The sequence below is a fragment of the Oncorhynchus mykiss genome, chromosome 15, assembly GCF_013265735.2.
Source record: "Oncorhynchus mykiss isolate Arlee chromosome 15, USDA_OmykA_1.1, whole genome shotgun sequence".
NCBI classification, from domain to species: Eukaryota; Metazoa; Chordata; class Actinopteri; order Salmoniformes; family Salmonidae; genus Oncorhynchus; species Oncorhynchus mykiss.
In genome coordinates this window covers 26,122,260-26,142,858 of record NC_048579.1, presented here as the reverse complement: position 1 = coordinate 26,142,858, position 20,599 = coordinate 26,122,260, and the positions used below count along the sequence as shown (strand labels likewise).

At 41.3% G+C, this 20,599-nt stretch overlaps 1 non-coding gene across 1 annotated transcript; it reads left to right on the top strand.

Moving 5' to 3' along the window:
* The first annotated feature begins 18,044 nt into the window (after positions 1-18,044).
* Positions 18,045-18,118, top strand: trnaa-ugc. The gene has a single exon. It is a non-coding gene; the product is annotated as a tRNA-Ala (tRNA).
* Positions 18,119-20,599: the final 2,481 nt, after the last annotated feature.

The following is a 20,599-nucleotide window of genomic DNA, read 5'->3' as shown; positions in this document are numbered from 1 at the left end:
TTTGTACGTTTGCCCACTGACAAAGAAATTATCAGTCTATAATTTTAATGGTAGGTTGATTTGAACAGTGAGAGACAGAATAACAACAAAACAATCCAGAAAAACGCATGTCAAAAATGTTATAAATTGATTTGCATTTTAATGAGGGTGTAACGGCTGTTTGAAGAAGTGGACCAAAGCGCAGCGTAGTAAGTGTTCATGATTTAACAATAGAACTGAAAACTGAATAACAAAAACAACAAAGAGAACGAACGAAACCGAAACAGTTCTGTCTGGTGCAGACACAAAAACAGAAAACAACTACCCACAAAACACGGGTAGGAAAAGGCTACCTAAGTTTGGTTCTCAATCAGAGACAACAATAGACAGCTGCCTCTGATTGAGAACCACAACCGGCCAAACACACAGAAATAGAAAACATAGAACACAAAACATAGAATGCCCACCCCAACTCACGCCCTGAGCAAACCAAAGTAGAGACATAAAAAGGATCTCTAAGGTCAGGGCGTGACAGAAGGAAATAAGTATTTGACCCCCTTTCAATCAGAAATATTTCTGGCTCCCAGGTGTCATTTATATAGGTAACGAGTTGAGATTTGGAGCACACTCTTAAAGGGAGTGCTCCTAATCTCAGTTTGTTACCTGTATAAAAGACACCTGTCCATAGAAGCAATCAATCAATCAGATTCCAAACTCTCCACCAGGGCCAAGACCAAAGAGCTCTCCAAAGATGTCAGGGACAAGATTGTAGACCTACACAAGACTGGAATGGGCTACAAGACCATCGCCAAACAGCTTGGTGAGAAGGTGACAACAGTTGGTGCGATTATTCGCAAATGGAAGAAGCACAAAATAACTGTCAATCTCCCTCGGCCTGGGGCTCCATGCAAGATCTCACCTCGTGGAGTTGCAATGATCATGAGAACGGTGAGGAATCAGCCCATAACTACACGGGAGGATCTTGTCAATAATTTCAAGGCAGCTGGGACCATAGTCACCAAGAAAACAATAGGTAACACATTACGCAGTGAAGGACTGAAATTCTGCAGCGCCCGCAAGGTCCCCCTGCTCAAGAAAGCACATATACATGCTTGTCTGAAGTTTGCCAATGAACATCTGAATGATTCAGAGGACAACTGGGTGAAAGTGTTGTGGTCAGATGAGACCAAAATGGAGCTCTTTGGCATCAACTCAACTCGCCGTGTTTGGAGGAGGAGGAATGCTGCCTATGACCCTAAGAACACTATCCCCACCGTCAAACATGGATGTAGAAACATTATGCTTAGGGGGTGTTTTTCTGCTAAGGGGGCAGGACTTCTTCACCGCATCAAAGGGACGATGGACAGGGCCATGTACCATCAAATCTTGGGTGAGAACCTCCATCCCTCAGCCAGGGCATTGAAAATGGGTCGTGGATGGGTATTCCATCATGACAAAGACCCAAAACACACGGCCAAGGCAACAAAGGAGTGGCTCAAGAAGAAGCACATTAAGGTCCTGGAGTGGCCTAGCCAGTCTCCAGACCTTAATCCCATAGAAAATCTGTGGAGGGAGCTGAAGGTTCGAGTTGCCAAACGTCAGCCTCGAAACCTTAATGACTTGGAGAAGATCTGCAGAGAGGAGTGGGACAAAATCCATCCTGAGATGTGTGCAAACCTGGTGGCCAACTACAAGAAACGTCTGACCTCTGTGACTGCCAAGAAGGGTTTGCCACCAAGTACTGAGTCATGTTTTGCAGAGGGGTCAAATACTTATTTCCCTCATTAAAATGCAAATCAATTTATAACATTTTTGACATGCATTTTTCTGGGTTATTTTGTTGTTATTCTGTCTCTCACTGTTCAAACAAACCTACCATTAAAATTATATCTAAAAAATCTAAAAAAAAGTTACAGGTTAAGACCATAGTAACACTGCAAAAAGACTATAAATCAATGTGAATGAGTGTAACAGAATGCAGTCGAAATAGCAACAGCCTTCAATTCTTACTTTGTTGACTCATGGTATTGACCGAACACCTCCACTGGTTTCTTTGGCTCAGCGCCAATGAATGACACTTATCAAGACTGTCCACGAGAATAGGTGAGATCAGATTTGCAATGAATAACTTCAATCAAACCCACTCACCATAGAGGGGGAAGGAAGAATCAGTGGGAGTTAACAACTCACACCCTGTTGTCAAGGGAGAAGTTTCAGGTCTGTGCTCTCAAGATTCAAAGGGAAATTCTTTGTTTCAACAAGTAGCCTAGTGGGGCATCATGTCTAGTGGTTAGAGCGTTGGGCCAGTAACTGGAAGGTTGCTGGATCGAATCCCAGTTCTGACAAGGTAAACCTGTCATTCTGCCCCTGAACAACAGTGTTAACCCACTGTTCCCCGGTAGGCCGTCATTGTAAATAAGAATTGGTTCTTATAACTTCTTGCGACTAGTAATCCCATATCCGGGAGCGTAATCATAGCCTCAAGTGCATTACCATAACGCAACTTTTCCTATTCTTGAAAATCGCAAATGAAATGAAATAAATATATTCAAACACAAGCTTAGCCTTTTGTTAACAACACTGTCATCTCAGATTTTCAAAATATGCGTTACAGCCAACGCTAGACAAGCATTTGTGTAAGTTTATCATGACATAATGCCATGCTAGGCTCTGCTGGCAGCAGGCAACATTTTCACGAAAATAAGAAAAGCAACCAAATTAAATAATTTACCTTTGAAGAACTTCAGATGCTTTCACTCAGGAGACTCCCAGTTAGATAGCAAATGTTCCTTTTTTCCAAAAATAATATTTTTGTAGGCGAAAAAGCTACCGTTTGTTCATCATGCTTGGCTGAGAAATCGACCGAAAAATACTTAAACTATAACAGCAAACTTTTTTCAAAATTTGCTCCATAATATCGTCAGAAACACGGCAAACGTTGTTTAGGATCCATCCTCAAGGTGTTTTTAACATATGTATTCGATAATATATCCGTTGAGGCAATTGGTTTCTCATAAGAAACGATTGGAAAAATGGCTACCTCAGTATTTTACGCAAGATTTTCTCCGGGAGACACCATGTGACCACTCGCTATATATGGTCCCTTACAGCCATTCTCCAAAGGAAATGCCTAAAAAGACGTCACAATGCTGTAGACACCTTGGGAATGTGTGGAAAACGTAAGCTCATTCGTAGCTCATTCAGAGCCATATAAGGAGTCATTGGCATGAGGCGGTTTAGAAAAATGCGGCACTTCCTGATTGGATTTTTTTCTGGGTTTCACCTGTAACATCAGTTCTGTAGCACTCACAGACAATATCTTTGCAGTTTTGGAAACGTCAGAGTGTTTTCTTTCCAAAGCTGTCAATTATATGCATAGTTGAGCATATTTTCGTGACAAAATATCTTGTTTAAAACGGGAACGTTTTTCATCCAAAAATGCAAATAGCGCCCCCTATATCCAAGAGGCTTGCCTAGTTAAAAATAAGAAAAAAAAGCTGAAACTGACACGTTCGAAAGCAAATTCTGGAACAATATTTCTAACATAGAATGTGGGGAATAGTCAAAGGGTTCTATAGAACGCTAATGTTATTTTGTGATGTCATTAAAAATGTTAAAGGAAATACTGTAACTTGGAAAGTATACCTACTACATATACAAAGTTTCAATACTATGCATTGTGCATGTAATATGAAAAATGTGTTTTTGTTAAAAGAAGGATGTGATGAGAAGATAAGAGAATTGTTTTCCATAAACGTTGCACAGTGAGTAGTCCCCGCCCCAAAGTGAGGTTAGTGAGCTAACCTGCCAAAACCGCCCCTTTCAAGCAATCTGTATAAATAATGGGTTAAAAAACAGACCAGAAACACACGAAGCTGCACGTTTAAAGTGTTAAAGTGGTTTGATCTTTGAATCTCAACACGAGGTTGAGACGATAAACTCACCTCCCGGACAATCACTGGCTGATTAGCTGTCCTAAGTGAAGCATCTTCAAAAGCTAATTTAAGTAGGACCATCCTGTTACTCTGCTCAAACCATCGATAAGGCTGGCTAGCATATCTTCAAAGAAACCTCTTCAAGAGTGAATGGAAGGAAAGTAAAATCTGTAGTTCTGTTCAGGACTACACAAGTCACCGGATACCGGTAACAATAGAATACTTTTTGGTAGAAAAGTCAGAGCCTTACAAGCGTGCCGCAAAAAGGCCCATCCCTCTTTCCAAAGCTGCCCTGTTCACCGAGACACCCCCGGCGAACCCAAGCATTTTACTTAAAAACATTCACGATTTCTTACTCAAAGCGGGCGGCATTGAGTGTGCAAAGTAAATGGTTACAGTAGGTGAGAGTAGTTTCTGAATGTACCTATGTTGTGTCTGTCCCACTCCCTCCACTTTAACTTCTTGGTGACGGGGCAGTATTTTCACGTCTGGATGAAATGCATGCCCAAATTCAATTGCCTGCTACTCATCCCCAGAAGATAAGATATGCATATTATTAGTATATTTGGATAGAAACCAATCTGAAGTTTCTAAAACTGTTTGAATCATGTCTGTGAGTATAACAGGGTCACTTGAACGAGGGTCACTTGAAGTGTACTGTTAGATAGAGGCGCGTGACCAGAAAGCTTGCTTCAGTTTGTTTTACTCCTGTATTGAACACAGATCATCCCGTCTTCAATTTTATCGATTATTTACATTAAAAAATACCTAAAGTTGTATTACAAAAGTAGTTTGAAATGTTTTGGCAAAGTTTACAGCAAATGTTTGAGAAATTTTGTAGTCACGTTGAGCAAGTTGGAACCAGTGTTTTTCTGGATCAAACACACCAAATAAATTGACATTTTTGATATATATCGACGGAATTAATCGAAGAAAAGGACCATTTGTGATGTTTATGGGACATATTGGAGTGCCAACAAAAGAAGCTCGTCAAAGGTAAGGCATGAATTATATTTTTACTTCTACGTTTTGTGTCACGCCTGCAGGATTGAAATATGCTTTCTTTCTTTGTTTACTATGGTGCTATCCTCAGATAATAGCATCGTTTGCTTTCGCCGAAAAGCCTTTTTGAAATCTGACGTGTTGGCTGGATTCACAACAAGTGTAGCTTTAAGTTGCTATCTTGCATGTGTGTTTTAACGAAAGTTTGGTTTTTATAGTAATTTATTTGAATTTGGCGCTCTGCAGTTTCCCTGGCTTTTGGCCAGGTGGGACGCTATTAAATCACACATGTAAGATACTCAATTAAAGCTACACTCGTTGTGAATCCAGCCAACATGTCAGATTTTAAAAAGGCTTTTGCCCATCAGATAATAAGAAGCTATTATCTGATGATAGCACAACAGTAAACAAAGAGGGTAGCATATTTCAACCCTGCAGGCGGTACACAAAACGCAGAAATAAAATATAAAACATGCCTTAACTTTGACTAGCTTCTTTTGTTGGCACTCCAATATGTCCCATAAACATCCCAATTGGTCCTTTTGTTCAATTAATTCCGTCCATATACAGCGGGGCAAAAAAGTATTTAGTCAGGCACCAATTGTGCAAGTTCTCCCACTTAAAAAGATGAGAGGCCTGTAATTTTCATCATAGGTACACTTCAACTATGACAGACAAAATGGAGAAAAAAAATCCAGAAAATCACATTGTAGGATTTTTTATGAATTTATTTGCAAATTATGGACAGTGTGTGCAAATTAAGTAAGATTAGGGAGGTAAGGCAAGAAATAGGTCGCAGTGGCAAAATAATTTCAATTTAGCAGTAACACTGGAGTGATAGATGTGTAAGTAGACATACTGAGGTACAAAAAACTGTAAAAAATAAAGAGTGATCCATCACAAGATCACTACAGGACATAGGCAAACATAAATAATTTAATGGATTATCAAACTGTTCGGCTATGTGTTGTGTAAATTCCGTTATGACCGTAGTGTCAGCACGGCTCATAGCATGAGTCACATTGCATGCAGAGAATAGCTCAGAGAATCTCTGTACGTTTTCATCGATAATCCCTAAATGGGATATGAGAAACCACCAGAGGAGATGTGTAACAGTATAACATTAGTCCGTCCCCTCGCCGGGCTCGAACCAGGGACCCTCTGCACACAGACAACAGTCACCCACAAAGCATTGTTACCCATCGCTCCACAAAAGCCACGGCCCTTGCAAGGGGAACCACTACTTCAAGGTCTCAGAGCGAGTGACGTCACCGACTGAAACACTATTAGCGCGCACCACCGCTAGCTAGCTAGCCACTTCACATCGGTTACAGATGCATCATCCCAGACACGATTACCGGCTAAGTTGTTACCCAAAATCACATTGACACCGTCAACGGGCAGAAAGAGACGCACTCCAAGGGAAACCTCACCTTGCACTAGGTCAGATATAAGTTTGACTTTGTGCAAGGGTACAGACAATGTGTTCAAACCTGTCCTTAGAATCAGGACACTGGTTTCTATATGTGTCTCCAGAGAAAAAGGCAGAACTGACGCCAAAACAAACAGTTCAGAGGCACCAGTGTCTCACATAATCTTTATTGGCACTTGCACATCACTTCCCAATTGGGAAACATAACCCTCTGACAAAAGGCAAATAATCCGTACTAAAAGGTTTGGACAAGTCTTGAGCTTGCACAAAAGGATTACATGAGGAACAGGCCCAGCTAACGCAACAGGTTTTACATTTGTGCTGACCAATCTGCTGACCTTTTTACCAAGGACAAGACATTCGTTCTTCCAGTGGCCTTAACCTTGACAATAATTACAGATTTTACTTACATCATTCTGTTCACATGAACCACGTTTGGATCTAGATGGAAATGTGTCGTTACCAGAACCAAAGGAATTTGCTGAACGAAATCCACTTGAACTGATCCTCTGCCCCCAATCTTGCACACGGGACCCTCCTAAACTGCCGTTGTGGGTCAGTACGTACTCATCTGCCAAAACAGCAGCTTCAGAGGCAATCTGTATTTTGTTCATTTATATAGGTAGAAAGATGATCAGGGTCAGATTCTTTAATATTGTTTGAGGACAACCAGGTTGCACAAATCTTCAAAACTAGCGACTACTGACGCAATAGTAATTGAGTTAACAAATGCCGTGAACTCAACATGGGACTGTTTTTCACCTTTCTTCAACGTTCTGAAACACTGTCAATACGCTTCAGGGACCAACTCGTAAACATGCAGGACAGCAGTTTTAACCTTTACGTAATCATCACTATACGTAGAGCTAAGAGACGAGTTAACCTCCTGAGCTTTACCGGTCAAAACACTGTAGCATCAAAGCACGGCCTGCATCAGGCCAAGCCCGGGAGTCTGCTACACGTTCAAATAACGTAAATAGATCAGGATCCTTTTCAGTAAATTTAGGCAACAACCAGAGATTACCAGCAACATCAAAAGGCAGATAATGACCAAGGGAAGAGCATCTCATTGGGGAGCTTGAGTCGTCATTCTCAAACGAAAATCCACCTGAAGGCTTGCCTTCTCTGACAAGTTCTAACCGCTGATGTTGCACCCGCACTTTAACTTCTTCTGTATCCTGCTTCAACCTTTCCAAATCAAGTTATTTTTGCTATTTCAACCTTTCCAGATCATAGTCATGATTTATCTGCAATAAAAGTAACTCCTTTTCTGCTCAAATGCACTAGACAATTGATACAGCCAATACAGCTGGACTAGGTTCACTAAATTCTGACTTCAAAATAGCAGCTGAAAGCAAATTAACTGACAGAATTGACCTCACTATCCTTGAGACATTTGTCACTAATCTCAACATGATAATATTCACGCAACTTCAAAAACTGTTCCTTCATAAACTACATAAGCAACTCTTCAGGAGCATGGACAAAATCCTTAGTCAACCCCATAATGCTACTACCAAATGAACAAATTAGTAGCCCAAAATATGAATGGCCCTAATGAGCACATCGACTACAGAAGTACATAGCTGACTTAACAGTGCAAAAACAGATGAGTATTACTTGAGTTTCCCCCAAATGCTATTCAACTTAACCCTAGTCTTCGGTGGCTAACAATGTTTCTCCTGTGTTCCCATTTAATTAGCTAGTAAATAAATAATTAAACCAATTTCTGTAGTACTGAACAATAAGTAAGGCTCTGGTTTTTGCAGATGCAAGGAGGTTATGACTGTTCACAATGATAATATGATATGAGGTTAAGTTGACTGTTCATTGATGTGATAGGTAAAGACCTTTTAGCGTTTCATTCTGAGAAAGTAACTCTTTACAGAACCGCTCTCGTGGTGCCCCAGATACAAATGCGTTAATTGTTACATGATTAATTTAATCGGGTAACAATTAAACATAGTTAAATAGATAAATAACAGTCTTCAGATTGATGAAGTCGAGGCATGACACACTCATACTGTCTTCATCATAAGGGAGGTTTCTAAGTCAGAGGTGAACAAGGTGATTAGCTCATTAAGAAGTCTAAAGCCAAAGATGTGTATGGGCTGGACTCTATCTTTCTTCAAAACAACAAAGAGTCATTGGCCCTATTACTAAGGTCACCAACACATCTATTGGTCATGGTGTGTTTCCAAGGGTCTGGAAGTCGGCCATAATAATGACCATCTTTAAATCAGGTGACTCTGCTGACATGAGTAACCACAGGCCAATTAATATACTACCTGTGGTGTCAAAGGTAGCTGAAAAGTGTATAGCAGAACAATTGATTGCCCACCTCAACAAAAGCCCCTTCACATTACACTCCATGTAATTTGGCTTCAGAGCAAAACACTCTACAGAAACGGCCAACTGCTTTCTTCTGGAAAAATGTGAAGTCCAAGATGGACAAAGGGGGCGTTGTTGGGGCTGAATTTCCAGACATAAGGAAAGCTTTTGATACTGTTAACCCTGAGGTTCTCATCACAAAACTGTCCAAATTCACATTTGTGCCCCGATACCTTGAGAAGGATGAATTCATACCTAGAAGGCAGAACCCAGTGTGTCAGAGTGAGCAATGAGCGGTCACCCACTCTCAGTTATGATGTGGGCGTGCCCCAAGGGTCAATATTGGGACCCATCTTGTTCAGCTTGTACATTAATGACATGCCTTCTGTCTGTACTTGGTCTGAAGTTCAAATGTATACAGATGATAGTGATACAGTATATGTGCACGCAAAGAGCAAACAAGCTGCACAATAACTCACTACAGTAACTCACTGCTCATGTTCTTCGCAAAGAGGGCAACTAATGCTATTGAGCCAGACGTCTATGTGTCAGGGGAGAAGCTCCAGGTGGTATCTCATTTTAAGTACCATACATGATTCGAACCTCTCTATAAAGCAGGTGAAAAAGGTAACTCAAATAACCAAATTCAACCCAGCTAATTTCCTATTCATACGAAATTGTTTGACTACAGAGGTAGCAAAACTGTACTTTAATGCTAAGATACTCCCCTACTTAACACCGCCTGGTATAGAGGTCCTGACCGCCTGGTATAGAGGCAGGAAGCTTGGTCCCAGTGATGCACTGGGCCGTACGCACTACCCTCTGTATCGCCTTGTGATCGGAGGCCGAGCAGTTGCCATACCAGGCGGTGATGTAACCAGATGGTGCAGCGGTGATGCTCTCGATGGTGCAGCTGTAGAACTTTTTGAGGATCTGAGGATCCATGCCAAATCTTTTTGTCATGTCTCCTGAGGGGAAATAGGATTTGTCATGCTCTCTTCATGACTGTCTTAGTGTGTTTGGTCAGTTTTAAATCACCTTTGGCTTGGCCTGATCTTCCTTCCTCCTACTACTCTCCCCGTTCCTCTCAGTTGGGACTTTAAATGGTATTATTTTGAGTTTGAGTTTGAGTTTCAATTTAGTTTTACAGGTGCCTGTTTTAGCCAGCCGGCTAATTTTCAACCGCAGTATAAGGGCACAAGGTGAGACCCAGATGCGGACACGGGAGGCAGATGGTTTGAGTCTTGATATTTATTTAGCAATACAAAAGGGATAGGCAAGAGAATGGTTGTGGACAGGCAAAAGGTCAAAACCAGTTCAGAGTCCAGGAGGTACAGAGTGGCAGGCAGGCTCGAGGTCAGGGCAGGCTGAATGGTAAGGCAGGCGGGTACGGAGTCCAGTAAACAGGCAAGGGTCAAAACCCGGGAGGACTAGCAAAAAGGAAACAGAAGCAGGAGTACAGGAAAACCGCTGGATGACTTGAAAAACATACAAGACAAACTGGCACAGAGAGACAGGAAACACAGGGATATATACACCAGGGATAATAAGTGACACCTGGAGGGGGTGGAGAAGATCACAAGACAGGTGAAACAGATCAGGGTGTGACACGAAGTCCCAGGGTAGGTTATTAAAAACAATTACAATAACAATACACACAAACAATGAGCAGTGAGCACATGCAGAGCAACATAGGACAAGCAACACATAGCACGCAGACAGAGCAACATAGGACAGGCAACACATAGCACGCAGACAGAGCAATAGCGCAAAAAGCAACAAAACAAAATACATAAAAGCAACAAAGTGTTTCCACACCTCACAAGCTACAGAGAACAGATAACATGGAATGTAGATATACACAGATAGGAATTATGTTCACAAGTCTGATTGTCGTTTAGCCATGTTTTTTTGTGAAGGCGTGATAGGTGGCGCAGTTGTGTGTCTGATGGCCATGTGTTCCAGACGTGGGAAGCTCTCACAGAGAAAGCAGATTGACTAAAGGTGCTTCCCCCTAAGGCAGTCACCTCTCATGGCAGACCTTGTGGATCTGCTGCCATGGGTTTTGGTTTTCTGCGCAACAGAAGTACTAAGTGGATGGGGAGCCAGGCCATTTAGGATCTTGAATACAAGACATGCGTCTGTGTAGTGCACAGGATTTTCCCAACTCAGGAGCTCATACTTGCTGAGGATGTAACAATGATGGTGGCTCTTGGGCTTTCTTTCAATCAATTTGAGAGCCTATTTGTAGACATTGAATGGGTTTTAATATTGTACAGCAAGCTTGGGCCCAACAAGTCAAACAGTATTTTAAGCGGGGGACTACCATAGCATTGAAGTACAGTTTTGCTACCTCTGTAGTCAAACAATTTTGTATAAATTGGAAATGAGCTAGGTTGAATTTGGTTATTTGAGTTACATTTTTCACAGTTTTCTTAAAAGTGAGGTTGGAATCAAAGTGAGGACTGAGATAATAGTAATATAATATTCAGTGCTGTCTAATTTGAGCGTCATGAAGTCTGTTTCTTGTGATGTCCTAAGATACAGAGAGCTGTGAAAGCATGTCTACAGATGAAGAGATACCAATGATGAGCAGTGGTTCTCAATCCTGGTCCTGGGGACTCATTTCTGTTTTTGCCTTAGCACTGCACAGCTGATTCAAATTATCAACTCAACATCAAGCTTCAAGTGGTATTTTTTTATTTTATTTGTGATGCTATTCTTGATATGATCCTGCTGTTATCACGATATGTTATAAGAGATATTATACTTCAGTAATCCACAATGACCTGGTGATGTAAAATATTTTATATTTGAGATTCTTCAAAGCAGCCACCCTTTGCCTTGATGACAGCTTTGCACACTCTTGGCATTCTCTCAATAAACGTGCTTTTCCATGCTTTTCCAACAGTCTTAAAGGAGTTCCTAAATATGCTGAGTGCTTGTTAGCTGCTTTTCCTTCACTCAGCGGTTCAACTCATTCCAAACCATCTCAAATGGGTGATTGTGGAGGACAGGTCATCTGATGCAGCACTTCATCACTCACCTTCTTGGTCAAATAGCCTAATGTTCGCTAGCTGGTTTGTTAGCTACCTGCAGATTCATGCAGGGTAGTAACGTCATGAGTTGGGATTATAGTTCATTGTTTAGTTAGCTAGCTACATGTCTTAACAAAAGACTCCACAATGCAAGTAACCATTTCAATGGAATATTAATGATATCACAGTGACAACTTTTAATAGATGTAGCTGGTAAATTCGCTCTGGCTATCTACTCTGATTTCAGAGCAATCTCGTCTGAGTGTGCAAGACCGCAGAATAACTTACGAATTTACGAACGCTCAACACCCGTTGAGTATGGCTGGTGTCAGTAAACGTTGGCAAAAAATAGTAAATTGTTGCCAGCGGCACAGTTAAAGCCACCAACGCTCTGGGTAACATAAAAACAGCCCAACCAGCTCTGCTAGGGCGAGTTAAATGGTCAGAGTGAGCTGTTCTCTCATTTGTGTCTGGAAGTAGCTGGCCAACGTTAGCCAGTTAGCTTGGGTGCTTGACTGCTGTTGTTAAGACAGAACTCTCTGATCAACCCTTAAAGAGATGGATGGGGATAAAGCTTAAGAGGGTGTGAACAATGCTGAATGGGTGTAGACAAAGAAGAGCTCTACAGTATGTACCAAAACATTGTTAGGCCATTTTCTCAAAAGTGAGGTTAGAAGTTTATCAACTTTCAAAGCGGAATTACTTTTCCATTGTTTCTCAACTGTAGTGTATGATATACCATTTTCTAGCTTGGAATCTCTACTTTTATCGAATGTAAAAAACACAATTTCAAATTTTGCTACTTATTAAGACCGAATGGAGACGGTCGGTCACATATGCTGTCTTCCTTGCTCCTCTGTTCTTACCTCTTTCCCTTTCTGTCTTCTACACTCTCTCACACCTCTCTTTCCACCTTCTCTTTTAAATGGACACCAGATGTGCATTGAAGTATAGATTGAACTTGTATTATTAATATTTTTCATGATGCATAGGAAGTGTAGTGTACAGTTTTTGATATTCTGTTTCTGTGTATGAATTACAAATCAGCGTTTTACTAGTTAAACCATGTATCCAGTGTATTGCATAGTTGCAATGTGTAACCATTGATATCCCAGGATCAGGATTGGTAAACACTGTTGAAGTATATAATTGTAATACATACATGCAGACACAGCATCATTCAAAGACTGGAGTTTGACACTCCTGGTATTGGATATGACTGAAAAAGAATGTCTCACAGACCTTCATACCTGAACTGCACCTTTATTTGCCAAGGTAAAGTACATGATCAGTGAATATATTCTATGTACAGGCTACAATGTGGGGATCTTAAGCTTGGTAATAGCTAAATGTATACACGACTTGCATCCTTGGCACAAAGTGATATTATATTCTACTCAATCCACAGGCTTCATTAATGTCATTCAGACTGTTTTGAAGTTGATACAACTGGCAATGGTAGCGGAGGTTCCTAGCTAGGTTCGGAACTATTATTTATACCAAGCATTTTAAGGGCCATACACAGATCGGCTACATAGCTAGCTACACAGCCATAGGCATACATTTTTTTTTTTTATCCTCCACTGCACAATAAGCAAGAAAATAGTTAGCTAGCTACATAACTTCAGCTGCCTTGCATGGCAAATATCGTTTGTCTCTACGTTAACTAAACATATTTCTCTCAACTGTAATTTTTTTTGCCTGGTTCGTTATGACGTTATAATTACTTCTATTTGCAGTATTCTTGTAAGCCATCTTTGCTGAAGAAAGTCTCCAGCCTTGGGTAAAATAGCGTCAAATTCATCATGGGAACCACTCAATATGATTAGTTATCGCCCAGCGGTCGTCGCTGGTGATTTGCATAAAGTTGGGAAATGTTTAACTTTTTCACCACCTCCCATGCCACCTTCGCACCACCCAGAGGTTCCTAGCCCTCTCTGCTTCTCACCACATTCCTTCCATTGAAAATGAATGGGAAGCGGTGTTTCACCACACGGCCCCGCGTGCTAGTGTATACGAAGGGTAAGCCTCCTGAGGCTCCAGTGTATGTGACCTCTATTTACCCCAGGTCACAGGAACATCTTGCCTTCTGGCCTGTGTACAGACTAACCTCTCTCCTCAAGTCCTCAGGCATGTGTAAGTGTACTGTAGGAGTGTGTGAGTGTGCCCGTCCTATGGAAAGCGCCTGCGTTGCAGTTACACTATATTGCACTAGAGTTTGTCCTCAACGGGGCAGGGTGACAAAGTCGGCATTCCCACGGATCTGCTGACGGATCAATCTCACAGCTCCAGTCTCTCTCCCGCTCTCCTTCTTCCTGGGAGAAACCCTTGCGTCAACTCGGTGGGACTGCTCTGGCTCCATCAACCTCCTCTTCTAATAAATAAGATCACGGTCAAAATGAAGAGCATTATTACCGCTGACATTTTTATCCCCTGCCTAGCTTATTTAATATCCAATTTGTTTCAAGGGATTCCTAGTGGAGTTGATCCTTTGGGTGAGGCTCACTGGGCTGCTAAAACTCTGTTTAGATATGTATGCTCTGTTTCTAAAGGAAGGGAACTACTTTATGGCTCAGGGCCTTATTGTTGCACATTCCACTGCCACTGTAATGTGATTAGGTATATGCTTGTATAACTCAGGGCAGGTTTTTCTATTTCCCAGGGAAAAGCACACACACAAAACAGAGGAAGAAAAAAGGCTTAGGAAAGCAGAGTTTTTTTCAAAGGAGGTTGCTCGGTACGTAGTTAAATTGACATTGCATTAAATATATTAGAGCGAGTGAGCAAGGGCGGGGGTGGCTAATCGAAAATGAAGTGCCCTGTCTCTTTATCAACATTATGCACCATTCACCTTTATACTGTGAACACTGTGCCTCAATAGAAATCTTGTCCTCTTGAAAATAAATACAGGGTCATACATTTCTTCCGTTATATGTGTAGGATTCATGCACACATGTTATATATATGAAGATGTGTATAATTATATGCCCGCCGTTCAAGTTGCTTTGTTCAGATTGTATCTGCTACTATTTACTTTTGTAAATGTGTGTTTTGTGTATGTGTGTACTGTATATGCATATACTTTTTCTCTTTGTCTACATCATTATTATATATATATTTATATATAATGTGCCTAGACCCATTATGCACTCTAAATGATAATGCAACAGTGGAATCAAATTATTGATTCTTAATTTTCATATTAAATCAATGTTGAAATGTGTTCTCCTCTGCTTAGCGTGCAGATCTTGACAGCCCTAAGCCTATTGACCACCATGACTAAGGAGCTCCACTTTGGCTTGCAACCTTGACCTTTCAACTGTTCTTTCAAATAGCAGAGAGTATCTAAACACCCCTGGCTAAAACTCTGTCATTAAGGTCTTGTGGTGTCCAGCACTGTCTACTGCCGTCTTATCGGAAACCAATGCGGAACTCACTGATGAATTAAGTTTTAGTTTTAGAGTACAATCTGTGCAGTGCGGACGCGGTGATTGGGAGAGGATTTACAATTAATGGTACAGCAAAGGAGATCAATTGCAATTAAGTGTCTGAAACACACTCTGCGGCTGATAAGCATCCATGCTATCGATCACCATGCCGACTTGCGCTCTTGCAGACCCGAGGCAGTCTCCTCGCGGCAAACCTAATTGACCCCATGAGGTCAATGAACCAAGCTCATGAGCCGTCATGGCGGTGCAGTGCTCCATGCTGGAGAGGCATATAGCAGCACCAGTGTAGCACTACCTTTCCTTTGTAGTGCTAGCAGAGTCTGACTGAAGAAGAGCTTCAACTCAGGATGAATCGTTTACAAGGGGAGGGTTATGAGCATGGTGGTGACCACCATTTTGAACAGTTATGTTGAATGCCCGCATGTTGCATGAGGAAAAACATTGCTTCGATTCTAGATTCTCTGCAAGACTCATTTAGTCTCAAAGACTAAAAGGCTAGATTAAATCCGAACCACGAATGATCCTTGTTATAGTGCGACTGAAATGTTAAGGTAATTTCCGATTGAGCTGACATATGCAGTGTTTACGGTAAATGTAAATGCAGTCTCCGCGAACGCGCGAACATTGCCTTTACGTTTTTTTTATTGCGCTATAGTGAGGATCTTCCGCGATCCGGATCGAATCTAGGTCTAACCGAAGTCTGAGATTATCCCCCAGTTTAGGTTAAATCTCACATCTAGCCGTCGGATATTAAGTGAAGAATAACGCTCAATTCCTCTTTGCTGACTTTGATGCTGCAGAAGTTGACACACTTTAGCGAGTGTGTCCAGCCATGGGCTAAACTGCCCTTTGAGCGGCCCAGTTCTCTCCTTTTAAGACCGCTGACCTTGAGAAAAGCTTTGGCTTTTTACTAGCACCCCCTCACACGCTGGATCCTAGAACGTCACAATGTTGGCTGTTTTATTTTCTATCCTCAGTTCAAATAGTTATGTCAGGGCTTTGCAAGCTTTTTAAACGTCCTTTCTTTTCAAAGCTTTCTTTATGTTGGAGGACTTTGATAGGAAAAATTGCTGGAATTAAAAGCATTTTGCCAACATACATATCAATTGTAATACAAATACTTCATGGGTAAAAACTTCAGAAATAAAGAAAAATAAGCCTGAAATCTGAGACATGATGTCGAAGAGGAGATGGCATGTAATGTGTCTAGCCTGTAAACAGTGGAATGTACAGATTAAGCTTAAAGGTTCATGAAGGAACCAATTCCAGGCATTCTCTACACTTTATTTGACACGGAATTCTATTAATGCAGATAAACAGTTTCATGTGTGCTACAGTACCAGTCTTTGCATGCAGATAAACAGTTCCCATGTGCTACCACTCTTTGATTGCACCCCAATGGGCTCCCGTTCCGATGTGCATCCTGACACTGTGCCGCCTTATTGACTTTGATTTTCCTCCTGTGGGAGAGGAAAGAGAACAGAGATCATCTTTTAAATCATCTTCACAGAGCAGTTTCCCTTTCATTTGGGTTTGTGCTCTGCTTGTAGCAGACAGGCCCTGGCTGTCTTCGTTATCTGTCCTTGTCATCATGGGGTTGCTATCAGAGTGTTCTAAATGGCATTATGCTACTTTCGGTAATACCAGAATTCACGCCGACAACACAACTATTGCAATTACCATAATTATTCTGATGATTGTGATGTTTTATTATTTGGTCCTTTTGTTCTTTGGCATCTATGATGCAACGGTGCAAAAGTGCATGGATAAAATATCCCAGTGATTAACTGTGCTTGTCCATTTGACTAGGATATTGCTAAATTCTAGCTAGTGTTGTCAGGCCATGTGCAATATACATATGATGTGATCAATCAGTCTTAAATTTACATGGAATATTTCATGCAATATCACAGCCATATACCCCCTACCACTGAAATAGCATATAACCCCTACCACTGAAATGTAGCTAGCATAAGCGATAATGTAAGGCATATACTTGATGGTACGGTTGAACATGTCCACCTGTCTTTACCTACATAGAGAACAACGCCCCAAGCCAAGAGCTACTCCCCCGAAGACAGTGAACAAGATGTAGAACAGAGAACAGACGAGGCCTGGGCTCAGATCAAAAGGAAAGTTAGAATGGGGTAGGGATTTGCAAAGTCAATCCTTGCCACCCTGTTGGATTCAGATACACTGCTTGATGAGGTCTCTGGATCAATAAGTTGATGGACACTGAGATGAGGGGCAGGCCCAGTGGTTTTATGGACCCAGGCTCCTTTGAGAGCTATGGGGGAGGAACTCGATAGGGTGGCCGCCTAACTGTTTTTAGGATTACCCCACCCCCACACCACCTCTCACGCCTCCTAGATTTATTTGAATTAATTTGGTGCACACTATCGATCACCCAAACAACTCACCATAATGTAGCAAAGTAGTATTTTCTTATCTGAAAATTCCTAAAGCGGCCAATCAAATACATTATGCTGTTGTTTCCGCATGTTGTTAAAATCAAAGTCGGGATATCAAAGATTTCTTCACAGCCAACTGAGCATCCACTAAACTCATTCCCTGATCTTGTTAAGCCAAGTGTGAATATAGATCTATCCACTTATCATAAACACAGATTGAGAGCTGTTGAGGAGTTTTGTTTACTTAGATGACAAAATTGCTCTGCAAGGCTTCAAGAAACCTAACATAACCTTGCCTCATCTTTTGTGAATAGACAATACAGTGACTAATCTAGATGTATTTATCACAATAACAGAACTCTGGTGGAGGTAAGGCAAGGATTACTTGAACTGCTAATGCACTGCAGAGAAAGTTGTTTTCTTTCTCAACATAATGGAGATTCTTCAGTTTCTGTCACCAGACTGTTGTCCCGTGTAGCTCAGTTGGTAGAGCATGGTGCTTGCAATGCCAGGGTTGTGGGTTTGATTCCCACGGGGGACCAGTATGAAAGCGTATGCACTCACTACTGTAAGTTGCTCTGGATAAGAGCATCTGCTAAATTACTAAAATGGAAGCTAAGAAAGTTCCTCTCAACCTCCCTCTGTCTGGCCTTATGAGGATGACTGAAAGCTCCAATTGGGTTTAACATATCAACTGACACTAAGTTTTGGGCCTGGCGCTACAGTGAGTGCCAAAGGGACAAACATGGACATCCATGCTATCCCTTTCCTGTTTTCTTTAACATTTTGTCCAAGTCTCTTAAACCCAGCGGTTGGATAAATATTCTGTTACAGCATAAAATTTGGAACTAAAGCAATTTCAATGTGTAAATTGCTGAATCAGGTATAGTATATTTCAACAAACTATTTTAAAGCTGATCTAGCATGAAATGCTCCTCAGTTTCAAACACACCAGAAGTTTTCCTATATCAATTTGATCTATAACCATTATTTGTATAATTTATACAAATGAGGACTATATCTGGCCATGGCCAAGAGCATGAAAGTGCATACATTAATGAGACAACTGAAAGATTTTGTATCAACTGCTTAGTCTTAAGACCTTCTACTCTATCAAAATAGAATGTATATAATTCAATGTGATGATTGAATATCCATTCGAGAATAAATGGGAAGTGTTTTCATTCTTCATCTCTTATTTTCATGCATACACAAATCCAGTGGCGGTTCTTGCTTGTATGGCTCCTCCACTCCCAGACATTTGGAACAACACAAATAAATAATCATAACATTTAAAACTATATATATATATACAAAAATAAGACTCATAAATATCAAAAAGAAGTAAGAAAGACAAATATATATTTTTTTGTATATAAATACAAAAGAGATTCAAATTATTACACTATTAATTTATTACCTTGTCAGCTCTGGGATTTGACCCTGCAACTTTTCAGTTACTGGACCAATGCTATAACCACTAGGCTACCTGCTGCCCTAAGCATGAGACACCACAAAAGACTCAATATATCACAAAAGATACAAAATATCAGCATATTATCTTTTAAGCAGAAGCATACCTATTTTTTGTGCATTTCTCCTCTTGTTCTTTCCTCTTTTTTCTAACCTGATGGCTTAGACCTTTTCTTATCCGTTTGTGTGTATTTTGCACTCGAGCATCAATACATTACCCATCCCCCAACTCTGTCAACCAAGAGTCAAGACTAAACCAATTCACGTTGGTGGTGTGCAGACTGGTTTTATATTATTCTCAAACTATTTTGCACAAACCGGAAAACAATGAAACAATAGGTCTGTGAAACTATATATTCAAAGTATTATGAATGAATTGTGAATTATTTAGTAGCATTTCGTAGTGTGACTGATTTTACTAATTGCATTAGTACTGTACAAAGTTAGAGGTGCGCTATTTGATAGATTCCTCCGCTCCCCCTACCCCGGGCTTCCAGTGGGGAGACCTGAGGTCAACCTACCCCCGGCACCCTCCCCATCTCGTACTTCTGAGTGGGAGACCTTCCCAGGTAGTAGCCTGCCTAGCTCACAAACTAGAATCAGGGCGCCCACTCCGACAAGATTAATTGACCCACAGTCCCACACGGTGACATGATATCATTGATGTGACGTGCAAATAAGAGATAGAATAAACCGATCGTGCAAATGTCACCATTCAGAATGTTTTTTGACCAGGTGCCCCGTGCCACCCCCGGCAAGACGCCGCCCTTGGCGCCTGCCCATGTAGCCCATACCTAAAGCCACTACTGCACAAATCCCACTGAAGTGGCACCTGCAAGAATGATAGGAGTCCTGCATAACCTGAGTTTCAATATCACAAGCAGAGCCTCACACTGAATGTGACACTGTATTGTCAGGCAAGATCAGAATTGTAGCCAAGATGTTGACAGCCCCATGTTGTTCTCACATTACACCTACCACATAACACTTGTCCAGGGGCCTCACACTTACAGAATAACTGCTATTTTGTAGCTGTTATGTCTCTGTGGTATAGCTGCTTCTCAGACATTGGGTAGAGGGCATTGGCGGGACACGCTGGCTTATACATGTTAATGTCCCCTTTTCCCTATTCCAGTCTTGTTAGATTGATGGCTCAGCAGTGGTTCTCATTGATCAATCAGACACAATCTGCGTCTCAATTGAACCCTGGCCAGGGGGATTGTGCATTCTTTCAGGGGAAGCACATCCCTTTGGGCTATGACAGTGCTCCGCGCTGGATCGATTGTTTTCAACTTCTTTGTGTAAATACTTTGTAACCTTATCCATGAATCATCTACAGTCGCCCCGTGCCACAGAGTAGGTGACAACACAGCTACAATACATATAAACTGGAGGAGTGACAGAGCCTCAAAGTAATCTAGGTGGTCAAATCTGGAGAAGGGATTACGGAAACGATGAGGAATAATTATGTATTTCATCACAATGATGGATACTACCACACCCTCCTCTGTACAATATTTCCCCTGAGATCATAGAGAGGCTATAGCTT